Source organism: Crotalus tigris, unplaced genomic scaffold (genome assembly GCF_016545835.1).
Source record: "Crotalus tigris isolate CLP2741 ecotype Arizona unplaced genomic scaffold, ASM1654583v1 scf7180000017576.4783729, whole genome shotgun sequence".
In the NCBI taxonomy this organism is placed as follows: domain Eukaryota; kingdom Metazoa; phylum Chordata; class Lepidosauria; order Squamata; family Viperidae; genus Crotalus; species Crotalus tigris.
Window position 1 is genome coordinate 147,476 of NW_024096487.1, and position 13,673 is coordinate 161,148.

Genomic DNA, 13,673 nt, shown 5'->3' on the forward strand with positions numbered 1-13,673 from the left:
ACAGCATGCAACCTATATTGATTCTTCTGACAAAAAGATTAATCCTGCATGTTCAGAACTGCAACTTTCCAATTTGTAATATACTAGGCAGGATGGTGGGCCCTTGATTTCTAATACAGGTAGACCTCAGCTTACGACCAAAATTGGGACCAGAAATTAATGATCGCAGTGCTTTGCTTAATAACCATGGCAAAAAGGGTGTGAAATCAAGAGGTCGTTAAGTGAATCACACTTGATTTCACACCCTTTTTTGCCATGGTTATTAAGCAAAGCACTGCGATCATTAAGTGAATCAAGCAGTTGTTAAGTGAATCCAGCTTCCCACCATTGTGTTTGCTCATTAGAAGCTGGCTGGGAAGGTCACAGTGACCCCGAGATATTGTAACCATCATAAATGCATGCCAGTTACCATGCACCCAAATTTTGGCCACGTTACCATTGAGATACTCCAATGGTTATAAGCGTAAGGACTGATCATAAGTCACTTTTTTCAGTGCCGTCAAAATTTTGAACATTTGCTAAAGGAATGGTTGTATGTCAATGACTACCTGTACAAGATTTTATCAGCATATGTAATAAGGACCTGTTGCATGTTTGATTGTTATCAGTAGAAAATACATTCTTCTCCCCTTCGTGTGACTCTATGAAGAACTGATGAAAACTCTGTGAGATATGCTGGCATGTAAAATAAAATCAACAAAACACAGTGAGTAGGAATACTTTGTACTGCTGAAGAATAGTGTCACTAAGTAATTATGAAGAGAAGGATGAATAAAAGATATTGAGAAGGCCAAGTGCACATGAGCTCTGCATCAGATTGTTGCAGCAATAACTTGTAGCCAAGATGTGTTTATTATGTGGTATATTGGCATTCTTCCGAGTTACAACCCAAGGGTGTGTCTGTGACTGGAAACTCATCATTCTTTATCACTCAGAGTTGTCATTCTTAATGTTTCATTACCTAAACAAAGAAACAAAATGACTATAGAAAGACAAAAAAGCAGTGGGAGCTGAAGTGAATTCCAACTTCCTATCATCTTCCCCATTGAATTTCCTTGTGGGACACACAGAGCATTTGAAACCTTCCTTCCTTTCTCTCTCCCTCTTTCCTCTTTCTTTCCTTCCACACGCCCGCCCTAGAATTCCTCCCTCCTGAGAATTCTCTTATTTATTTTGCATGTGGAAAGTCTGTAGGGAGAAAATCGGTGAGAAAGCAGCAGGAAGTTACAAATTCAAAGTCAGCAGGCAGTTAAGTGGCTGCTGCTAGGTGGAAGAGGGAGTGAGGGGATACATGAGAGGTGCATGGTTTTAGAAGGGTGTGTGGGTGGCACTAGAAATACGTGGGTCAGGGAGGGCACAAAGGTCGGTGGCTTAGGTCAGGAAGGGTACCTGGGGGTGCATGTTCTGCATGGGTCAGGGGGGCAAAGAGGGGGCCAGTGCAGGACAAGAAGGTACCTAGGGGTCATGGGGGTGTATGAGATGCCACACAGGATATGTGGGACGCATAGGGGGCAAGGCAAGTAAAGAGTGTGTGGGTGAGAGGTTCCACACCAGTCAGGAATGGGATATGGGAGACATGATGTGGTTGGGAGGAGTGCATGAGGATGCTTCAGAGTGTGCAAGCGGTGCCATGCAAGTAGGGAAGCATGTGGGGAATGGATGCCCAAGAGATGCTGCACAGGTCAGGGAAGGCACACGAGTAGCACAATTTGGGGAAGACTCATAGGGAATAGCATGGGGCAGGATGGGTGCATGTGGGTTCCTTCCTCTCTGTCCCCCACTTTCCTTCCCTTTCTAGCAGGCAGCTAAGTAACTGCTGGTGGATGCAGATGGGAGCAAGGGATTGCAAAATTGCCTGGGAAACTGTCACAGAACATTAAAAATGAAGCTCACATAATCACAGCAGCAGCAGAGCAACAACCTGTAGCTCTAAAGTAGGCACAATTTCCCAAAATTTCATTCCCTTAAGTGTCAATGGTCCCAGATTTTGGACACATTCTGAAAATTAAGATACCTTGGTTCAAAAACCCTTGCTCTGTGATACACTGTTTACCCAGTTAAAGGTCATGACAAGCATTTAGTAATATATAGATTAACTGATCCTCCTAAATTGGTATCAGCCAGATGTACTAGTGCTCTTTCAGTCATGAGGTTTTAAGAGTTCAATCCCACGATTCTGAGACAACTAGTTTGGGGAAGTCAGGATAATCCCATCTAATTTAGCAAGAAAAAATAGACTTATGGAAGTTTGCATTGTTATTAACAAATCATGGCACTACTATTGCTGTCTCTGAGCACACATGCAAAAAATCTTGGCTTCAGTCCTAGCCTGAAGATTTCACTTGGTCTATTATCTAAACTGTTTCCATCAAGTTCTTAAAATTGTGATGATCTAATTCATGTGTACACATAGATTGTAGAGACTCTGTGTAGAGAGTGTTTCACTATTCACTGAAAATGTGAATGCTGACTTGCACAAGGCACTGTAGCCCTTTAACATTCAAGTTCTGATGATTCTTCTGCCATTCAGGGTTAACCCGAAAGATGGCACTTTTAGTACTTCCCTCAGAGCTTTTATGAATAGATAAATAATATTTTATGAATAGTACATTTATAATTGCATAAATAGCTTATTTCATTACTTTGCTGCAGACTATGCATGCATGTTAGCCCTTTCACACAAGACAATAAAAGAGCACATAGCATTCTAATCATTATATAATAGCAAAAGCACTTAGACTTATATACCACTTCACAGTGCTTTACAGCCCTCTCTAAGCAGTTTACAGAGTCAGCGTATTGCCCCCAACAATCTGGGTCCTCATTTTACCGACCTCGGAAGAATGGAAGGTTGCGTCAACCTTGAGCCGGTGAAACTCAAACTGCCAAACTGCTGGCAGCCGGCAGTCAGTAGAAGTAGCCTGCAGTATTGCTTTCTAACCACTGTGCCACCAGGGCTCTTTCAGGCCATACAGCATTTGCTTGAGTAGGCACTGAAATATTTTTTTATTAATTTTATTTATTATAAAATAACATTTTATTATTGAGTCACCTGCCCTTTAATACAATCTAGCAGTGGAGTCATCAAAAGACTTCCCTGCTATCTTGACGAGGAGAATAGTAAGTCCAGCTTCTTTTAGTGCATGGTTATTACCATTCCTTGACCAAAGAGAGGATTCCATATCAATTCCAAAATGGGTCTGGATTGATATTCAGATCCATTTTACCCAGCAATAGTGGCACAGTGGTTAGAATGCAGTATTGCAGGTTAATTCTGCTGACTACCAACTGCCAGCATTTCCACAGTTGGATCCTGACCAACTCAAGGTTGACTCAGCCTTCCATCTTTCCGAGATTGGTAAAATGAGGACCCAAATTGTTGGGGACAATATGCCGACTCTGTAAACTGCTTAGAGAGGGCTGTAAAGCACTGTGAAGCGATATATAAGGAAGTCTATTGCTATTGCTGTTTTGGAATTTGTTCTGATTGTTGTTCGTGTGCAGTATTCTCTGATTACAGTTTTAGCTGAACAATACCCAGCAATTTTCAAAAGGAGTTCTACACGAGTGCATTTTCAAGCAGCAGAGTGATGACAGATGAAATTAAACACACTGTCATGAATGTTAAAAAAAAAATTAAACCTAATTTGCAAAGTTGTCAGAATTCTGCTCCCAGTCTGTGCAGATGACACAAAACTAAAGATGTCTGATTGCAGAACAGGAGATAATAATCCTGAAGTGCCTCCCTCTTTTGGAACTACTTCTAAGCCATTTCCTCCACTAAAACACACTTGTTACATAACCATGGTTGGAATACTTAAATATAATCATTTCAGACAAAAAGCTTTCGTGTATTCTTAGATTGCTACAATTAGTGTTACTCTAATGGAGCCTATCCCAGCCAGATACCATCTTGTTAAATTGGAAATCTCACATCTTAGAATTTCACATCTAAAGGGCTCCAGATTGATGAGGCCTTCTATGATGAAACCATTTCATATGAGCTTGGAAAAAATATGTGGTTTAAATTTTGTTGGGTTTTGCTTATGCATGACCAAATTGGATAGTTTTATAATAATAAGCATGAGGGTCTTTTGTGCATGAGCAAAAAGGTATATATGGTTGTCTTTTTTGTTCTTTATAATAACCTGGTGTAATAGACTGCAAGACAGTGATGGGTTCAAAACTATCTGGAGGTTTCACTGAAACCTTGGTTTTTGTATTCTTGTAAGAACTATATCCTCACAATTACATTATAGTATACTAATCTATTGCAATAGATGTGCAAATATCTCATGCATATTTTGGGAGTAACATTACTTTCTTTTTTTCTGTCAAGACAAAGGAATCTAAACTATTTCCAGATATTAAACCACTGTAACCTATGTCTATTCTATTTATATCTCCTATTTCCTTGAAAATTTGAGAACAAGGTTGTGTACATATTTATTACACTAGGTGAATCATAATCCTTGATGAGAACTGATGAATATGAAACTAATCATAAGCTTCACTCTAGGAATGACATTTGCAAGCTATAAGGGTGTGGTATAATCAAGCAAACCAATTTAACACATAAATGTGTTGGGTGGATCTAAAATTACTGCACACTATTATGGCACTTTTTTCTTTCACTTTTGCATTATTCTGCACTAATAAAAGCTGACAAAAGAAGCGCTACTTTTGTTATTTGACTGATGGGGATTATTAGTTACAGCAGAAGGTACTGTTAAGACAGTGTTTGTTCTGTATATTGGGTCTTGATGGCTTTGTCCAGTTTCCCCTGCTGCCCCAGTTGATTAGCGATCAGTTGAGTGATGGGCAATAACAGATCACTAGTCTTTGTTACCATCATAGAGACGGGAGAGAAGAGAAGGCTTTAAGCTCTGAACATCCACATTGTTTTGAAACCATCATGCAAATATCTTTCCTGCCTACTTCCAAACACCAAGAGAATGCAGAAGTCTCTATGAGCCAATTAGTGTTCTTTCTTAGGTGAACAATAAGTAAGCACAAACACTGAATAGTTATTCAGTGCATAGCACATTCCCTGAATTAGAAAGAAACCTAGGGATGCAAGAGTCTCCACTCCCAAAAAAGATAGGTAGGACCTCTTTTCCTAAAAATGGGGCATGGTATTTTGAGAAGGAAGAAAGGAAGGGAGGGAGGGAGGGAGGGAGGGAGGAAGGAAGGAAGGAAGGAAGGAAGGAAGGAAGGAAGGAAGGAAGGAAGGTTTTAAGTGCCCTGATATCATTCCTTTCTTACATTTAGCAATCTTTGAAGATTAAACAAGAATGTATTACTTTTGTAGCCAAGCATTTCCTTCAATCTGTCTAAGCTAATGGTTCTCAACCTTTTTAATGCCACGACCCCCAACCGGTCGTAAGTCGAGGACTACTCAACCAGTCGTAAGTCGAGGACTACTCAACTGGTGCAGCATCATTTGCAGAATGGGACTTTTGGCGGGCTCAGCAGGGCAGAGACAGCCTGGACAACTCCTATTGGCTTTTTTTTTATTATTGAAAGTTTTTAAAATTTTACAAAAAAAAAAAGATTCCCCTCCCCAAACCCTCCCAACCCACCCCAACCCTCCCCCAACCTTCCCAGAGCTGAATACAGGCTTAGTTGAAACTTAAAAGAAAAAATTTTAAACACTTGTAAACCATAAACAATTAATTACAATAATTAAACAAATTATAAAATACTTTAAGACCAATATATAAAAAGCAAAAAAGATTGTGATTACAATCATTAAACACATTATAAAATACTCTAAACATTTTCTAATGTCATACTTATATTATTTAAAATTTATCTATCATTCTTTATAAACACCCTCAAAAAAAACACACATATAAACATTACTTATAACATTGAAATTCCCTTATTCATATTTAAAGCAAAATATTCCTTTAAATGCTCCTTAGATATCTAAACATAAACTACCTATCTAAAATTTTCATTCAATCTCCATAATATCATACTTATGTTATATAAAATCTAATCTCTCTCTCTTTCTTTATCATCAAACACAAAAATAAACATATAAACGTTAATTATACCATTAAAACAAAATACTCTTTTGAATACTCCTTAAATTACTAAACTTAAACTTCTTATCTAAAATTTTCATTCAATCTCCATAATCTTCTCTCCTCTTTACCAATAACCAATTCCATCCACAGTGAACTGTAATCTATCAATGACCTGAAAACAATCTATACATTCTTTATCAATCTCTCTTATCCAAAAACCTCAAAAGAAGTGCTTGGAAATCTGCCCTTAAAGGTTGCTCCAAAAAGTTTATAGATCTTGCTTCTCCCGCAGACTCAGAAACAGATACTTGTGAGGCTTCCTTAACCTCCTTCTGTTGCTCCTTTTCTTTGCGTTTATGTGTTACACGGGTTATCCTCTGCTCCTTCATCTCAACTTGTTGAGGCCCCTCAATCTGAAATTTCCCAGTTTTCATCAATATAGGCTCTTCAGACTGCAATTCTGCCTTCTTCTCTTCCGAAGCTTTAGACATGATAGGTGGCGATATACATACCCCCAGGACCGAAGTGTAAAACTCTTTTGCTTTGGAAACAGTATTAAGTCTATAACGTGTCCCCAGATAATTCACCACCATTCCAGTCGGGACGTCGCATCTAAACAACATTCGCCTCTTTTTAAGTTCATCTGCTAAAAAAGCAAACTCCTTTCTTCTTCTTAAAATTTTAGATGGGATCTCCTTTAAAATTATAACGTCTTGTGAAGCAATCTGAAACCTCTTATTATAAAAAGCTTGTATAATTTCATTGCGCAGGGATCTTTTCCCAAAATAAATTACCACATCTCTTGGCAGATTTCTTTGCTTTGCCACCACAGAGTTAACTCTAAATGTTTTTTCAATTTCACTAAATATTTCCTCTTTTTCTCTGTCCAGAATCACAGCAAAGTCATTTGCAATCATCTGTCTCAGATCTCCTTGCAGAGACTCTCTCAAGCCTCTAATTCTTAAAGCATATTCCATTTCTCTATATTGAAGCATAAGAATCTCATCTTGAAAATTTTCCATCTCTTTTTCCATGCCTTCAAATTTTCCCTCCAACAGCTCCACTTTGTCTGTAACCTCTTCTACACGAAAGTTCAACTTTTCAAGAACAGAGGCAAATCCTTTTAAAGCCAAAACTATATCTTGCCTCAGAATCCTATTATTTTCCACTAAAATCTCTTTCACTTCTCCCCTGATTTGAGATATAGCATTTCCCATTATATCTTGCAAATCCTTTACCGTTAATAACTGTGCCAAAGGAGAGGGTGAAACTATTGATTTAGATTGTTGCACTGATGATATCACCGAAGAAGAAACCACCTTAGAAGCTGTGGGAATTACTGGACGCTTTGGAGCCATCTTAGAAAATCTTTACTCCTTCTTAAAAATTACCCAAAAAAAGGAGGGAAAGAAAAGTTAAAAAAAAAGGAAGATTAACTCCAAAAAATCAAAAACTCCTTCAAAAGGAGATCATTATAATAAAAGGAAAAAAGTTAAGAAAAAGAAGGAAAAGGAAAGAGAAAGAAAAAAATAATTAAATAGAAAAAATTCGTTCCGTTATTTTTTTTAAAGTACAAAAAACAAAGAAAATCCTTCAAAAAATAAAAAAAAAAATTAAACAGAAAGGGAAAATAATCCTCCTAAAATCCAAACCCAACATCAAAAAATCATTATAAATAATTAAATCCGTTCCATTCCATTCCAGTCATTTAAAAAAAAAAGAGAGAAACACCAAAAAACCTACCAATCGCCATTTTACTTTCCCTTTCAACAAAAGAAGAAAACAAAATAGGGAGTAAAAGTAAATCTTTAAATTCAAAATCCAGATAAGATCAGAGAAAACAAAATCCTCTACTCAGCTCTGTCCGCTTTTTAAAAAAAACTCACCAGATCACTTTAATCGCGGAGGTGGTTGCAGCGGCTTGTTTTGTCCCTAGAGACAAAGACAGCTGGGAAGCAGAGACAATCTGAACTCCGTGGGAGCACTCTTTTCACCCCCCAAAAGAAAACCCTGGGGGTGCATAAGAGGCTCTACCACTATTCAGATGATACTCTCCTCTTCCCCCTTGCCCGGGAGGGAGGTTTTGAACTGCAGAACAGCTGGTGTCTGCTGTTCATAGCGGTTCTAACACTTTCCCAGGAGGACGGCTACAAAGTAGCCACCATCGCGCGCGCAGATCCACCGGAAGAACTCCTATTGGCTTTTGAAAGCCAATAGAATTAGACTCTATTCAAGAGAGTCTATTCTATTGGCTTTCAAAAGCCAATAGAATAAAAGGAAAAGGGGAAAAAATGGCGGACTGCGTTGTTTGGCGACCCCCGGGAAGTGGTCGTTCGACCCCAAATGGGGTCCCGACCCACAAGTTGAGAACCACTGGTCTAAGCGATATGGTGTAAGAGAGGCTTCAAGAATAAGAGGATGGAACTTGGTTGATGGAAGAGCAAAAGGAAAACATTAATGTTTGTTTGATCCCAGGATATGGGACAAGGTAGGAATTCCCACTAATAAAACCTTAAACCACCCACAAGCTCTATTTAGGTAAGGGAAAAAAATTAAACATTGCCTGGTTTTGAAATGAATCAGCCCAAATGTAGAAAAAAAAAAGAACCCCCCAATTCAGCTCTAAAAAGAAAAAGGTGATGTTGAGCAGTGAGGTAGCGCTAAAATCACCTTCAAACTGACTCAACTGTTCAAAAATGCTTAGTCTTCTCATGCTTTTCATAATGACTTAAACTCAGAAAATTGGGTTAATTTTCTTAAAATTATCATTTTTGTGAGAAAGAGGTATTCTTACATTTTAGTATTCATGACTTCTCGGTGACATCTGAAAATGCCATGTACCATTCCCTGAGTATGAAAGGCTTATGATATCTATCTTCTGATACAGTTTGGTTGCATTTCCTGAAGGAAATGGAAAATTGAGTACGTTAGGTTGTAGCATTTATTTACCAATTCATATTCAAATCTCAAGTTGGGCACGTATTGTTTCAGAATACATATTGAACTCAGTTAAGCTAGTAAGTAATACTGTACAGCAGGGGTAGTCAACCTTGGCTCTTTTATGACTCGTGGACTTCAACTCCCAGAATTCCTGAGCCAGCATGGCTGGCTCAGGAATTCTTGTAGTTGAAGTCCACAAGTCATAAAAGAGCCAAGGTTGACTACCCCTGCTGTAAAGCATGGCATCAAAAACAAGTTAGTGAAGTATTTGACAAAGGAGGCTATCTTTCCTGATCTTGAAAAGATAAACATAGGTAGTTCTCGACTTACGACCACAATTGAGCCCACAATTTTTGTTGCTAAGTGAGACATTTGTTAACTGAGTTGTCCCCCCATTTTACAACCTTTCTTGCCACAGTTGTTAAGAGAATCACTGCATTTGTTAAATTAGTCATGATAGTTCAATGAATTTGGCTTCCCCGTTGACTTTGCTTATCAGACGGTCGTAAAAGGGGAATCACATGACCCCAGGACACTGCATAAATATGAGTCAGGGGAAAGGGGAAATGGGCGAGCAACACCAAAATTTTATGTGTATGTATTCATTTTACTTTATTAAAAGTATCTGATAGATAAGAATGAAAAAAAAATGTATGTTAACACGTGATAAAATATCACGGTATATTTGTTGATATGTATGGGGAGAGTTGGGAAAAATAAAAAAGTTCTTCAAGACATAAATATGAGTCAGTTGCCAAGCATCTAAATTTTGATCACATGACCATGGGGAGGCTGCAACGGTCATAAGTGTGAAAAACAATCATAAGACACTTTTTTCAGTGATATTGCAACTTCGAACAGTCCCTAAATGAATTGTCGTAAGTCAAGGACTACCTGCATATGAATGATTTTGCTCTCAGTTTAAAACTTCTCACAGAGAATATGTCATTGCTTACCAGTAAAGAAATTAGTCCTTTTCAAAGCTCCATAACATGTTTGGGGGAAAAGTTTATCTAAACTATTTGAAGAGCATTTCTTTAAAAACAAAACTAAGAACATAATTTTATTTGGATCATAGCCTCATAAAATACCACGCAGGTGAGATTTTTCAATCAATAATAACATAAAACCACAATTTAGATTTTTTGGTAATATTCATATACTGTTAATCTCTGTTTTATCTAATATTTTGGAATTATAATTTTCAAGGAAAAATATTTTATAATAACAGAATAAAAATTACGTGCAGCACAATCTCAGTTTGAAGGTAAAATGAACCAGATATTTTTCAGTGCCGATTTACCCAAGTATGCTGGTATATTCTTTTGCTATGATTTTACTTGATCTATGGCATATTTGAAATTGTATGCTAATTTGACTAGATGTTCTATTAACAAGTTAAAATTATCAACCAATCAATTTTTTTAGGGGAAGAACAAATAATGAATTTCTCTTTCCACATAAAGTTATATCATGGACTGAAGTGCTAGGAGTGTCATTATATATTCATGCTAAATAAACCAGGATTCAACAATTTGATATCCACAATATTACTAAATAGCACTCATTGGACACCAACATTAATTTTTAAATAAAATTTAAGAGGCCCAGATCTTAAAAGATTCCCAGTGCTTATGCATAAGATCCTTGAAAAAAAATAGCCAAAATCCAGGAAGATCTTGGGATAAGTTATATTCTTATTTTTTTTTTTTTGGTACACTCACAGGGAGATATTACCAACAAAACAGGCTAAAGGAGATTAACAATAAAGGAAAGAAATAATTTGAAAAAAGCATCTTATTACTTAGGTAATTCCAGCGTACATGTACCATCCAAAATAATAAAATATTAAAATGTTGAACTCTTCTCAATACTGATGGAATTGTTAATATGCACAGTGTAAATGTTTACTTCATTAGTTGCTTTGCTATTTTGAAGCATATTAAGCTTTGAAAGACTGTTCTGTGAAATGGTAATAGAATTTATTTCCACTTGCAGTAGCGTGTTTAAATCTAAAGTAAACTTAACTGACTCTATTTCAACTTTGATATGTGACTTTCAACAAAAAGTCAAGAAGAGAATATTATAACACAGTTTGTTCATTTGTAGACTCTTAAAATGTGTAAAAGATAAAAAAAAAATGCTTGGAGGTTAATTAATATGAGTATTAGCCAAAAGTGAAAATGTTTTAATGAAATTGAAACCGGCTACCATGCTGTTGTAATTGTTTTCTAATGTTATAGGGAAATTGCTTCACCAAATTATCTGATGGTTCTTCAGATCATTTGCTGCAAAATTCTGCCTAGCTACAGAGAAAATTGAGGAATCAATGAACATTACGGATGAACTATATAGGCTTATGAACATTTAAAACTCAGGACTGAAATCAGCTTAAGTGTAATTTAATCCTTTTATTTAAAACTTGATTGAGTATTATGAGACTAGTAATTCCACAAATATAGAAGAGTCCAGGTTAGGGAAGGCTTAATAATGAAGAAAGTAATAAATTTTTAGTAGAAAGAACAGGGTTCAAACTTCTAGACAAGCATTAATTTACACATATGGCCTTTAACAGTTATATGGTGTTTTTAGCTTAATTTAGCTTAATTTACATTATGGCTTGGAGAAAATGTCATAATCTCATTTAGTTTGGATTAATAATGCAAAAGGAATTAAATGGGGAGAAAGAAATCCTTAAAATTATCAAGTAAATCACAATACCACAAATGGGTAACGGAATTGTGATGTTTGATCAGTGATGTCATTTTCTAGCTCCATTTTAGTCTGACTTCTGGACTGGCTTTGGAACAGAAGCTGCTGTCGTCAGCCACTATGATCTTTCCTTACATAAAAAGAGTTTTTGTGGCGAATAGAATAGAGTAGAGTGGAGTGGAGTGGAGTGGAGTAGAGTAGAGTAGAGTAGAGTAGAATAGAAAGAATAGAATACTTTATTGGCCAAGTGTTATTGGACACAGAAGGAATTTGTCTCCAGTGGATAAACTGTCAATATACATACAACAACAAAGTAATATAATCATAAGATACCAATAGGAGAAAGTAGTAGAAAAGATGAGCCTATCCCAGCTTTTTTTTTTTTTTTTTTGCCTTCAAACTGATGTATACTGTAAACTGCAGCTGTGTATGGCAAGAATAGTGTATTATCAGTTATGCATGCTGTGAGATTACAATCTGTTCTATGTGGATTACTTTTAAAGGCAGTATGGAATTTTCAGACTGTCAAAAAGGAGCTGCAAGGTAGCTAACTATGACTGGACCATACGAGGCCAGTACTTTGTCATCTACACTAGTTGCTTGTCTATTTTCAGGTCCCAAATGCTGTAATGTATTGTTTCTTTAAGGCAGTTGTAACTATAGTGATTGTGACTTAGGAAATGCACAAATATAAATTAACTTCTTGGCTTTTTACCAAAAAGTTTGCTGCTTAGCTATTCCCTTTCGTTCTTGTCCTTCAGGCCTTGATCATAAAAAATTATCTTGAGAAGACTTTAATGCTTCAGGCTTCTTTCATATTTGAGGAAGCAATAAACTTCATTGTGTTGTCTTCCCAAGCCCTGGGTGGCTTGGGGTCAAAATATCTCAAGATTACTTTCATCCATCTGCCATCCTCCAAGGATTTCCTCTGGATATTGCAGCCAGCTGAAGTGGGGTGAGAGCTTTCCAAAGGCATCTCAACTACAGGGCCCAATTACAGAATATTCTCCCAAGGCAAGGGTATTATTTCCATGCAATTTCAATAGTGTGGTACTCAGTGGGATGTTAAGTGGCCCACTCTGTACTAGGCCAATGTATTACATAAAGAGTTCGGTACTGTAATGTCATGAACTTTCCCAAAAACTTCAGTTACTAGAAATTATGTCATAACTGATTGACATTAGGGGAAAAGCATCCAAACATTTGTGTCAGTTCTCTACATCATGAGCTATACACTAGCATTAAAAAGAAAAAAGAAAAGTGGTCATGAAGCCTGATTTTAAAAAAATAAAAATGAATATGATTGGTTCATTTAAAGGTTCACATTTAATGTCTAGGCAGTATAAATGCAAATAAACCTATCAGGTTATGAGCAAAATCCCAGAGAACCTCTTCATGTACTGCTGCATGAGTGCTGAAAAGAGGTAATATATGCATTGGAACACAAGCTGTGTTGATTGGACATCCTTCTCCAGTTGAAGCTCCATCTGAAAATCAGGCCGTCATTCCGAGTTATGCTCCCTTATCTCCCCTCAACAGCAATCTATACCTTTGAGTCTTACCTATTCATTGAATGGTGCTCATGGAAGTTTATAACAGTGAAGTATAAATTAAATACATCCCAGAAATCATAACATGAAACATGTTACCAGAGTGATGATATGTAGCACTTGGGACTTTATTTCAAAGCACATCCTTTAGGGATAACTACATGGGTAGATAGGCAGGATATTATGGTGGTTATGGTAGTTCTCCTTTTCATCAGCACGGTTGGTGTTGGCAGGGGGGGAGAGGTCAAACCTTCAGACCCTTACTTGTGGGAGTAACTTGGGTTCCAACAGTCTTACCTCTCCTGAGGTCATCTACATGACATTGCTGAGTGAGATAATGTACTGGCACAGGGTCTAATACAGGGGTAGGCAATCTTGGCTCTTTTATGACTCATGGACTTCAACTCCACGAGTCATAAAAGAGCCAAGGTTGCCT

General features: G+C 37.1%; 1 long non-coding RNA gene across 4 annotated transcripts in view; it reads right to left on the minus strand.

Annotated features, from left to right (window-relative positions):
- Positions 1-292: 292 nt before the first annotated feature.
- LOC120314289 overlaps positions 293-13,673 on the minus strand; it is a 44,305-nt gene continuing 30,924 nt past the window's right edge. For 3 of the 4 annotated variants that reach the window (XR_005558391.1, XR_005558397.1, XR_005558393.1), the window contains 2 exons: positions 8,830-8,936; positions 293-961 (listed from right to left, as the gene is read on the minus strand). This is a non-coding gene — a long non-coding RNA (uncharacterized LOC120314289). The remainder of the gene's footprint in view (positions 962-8,829; positions 8,937-13,673) is intronic. The other variant, XR_005558396.1, reaches the window with a different exon arrangement.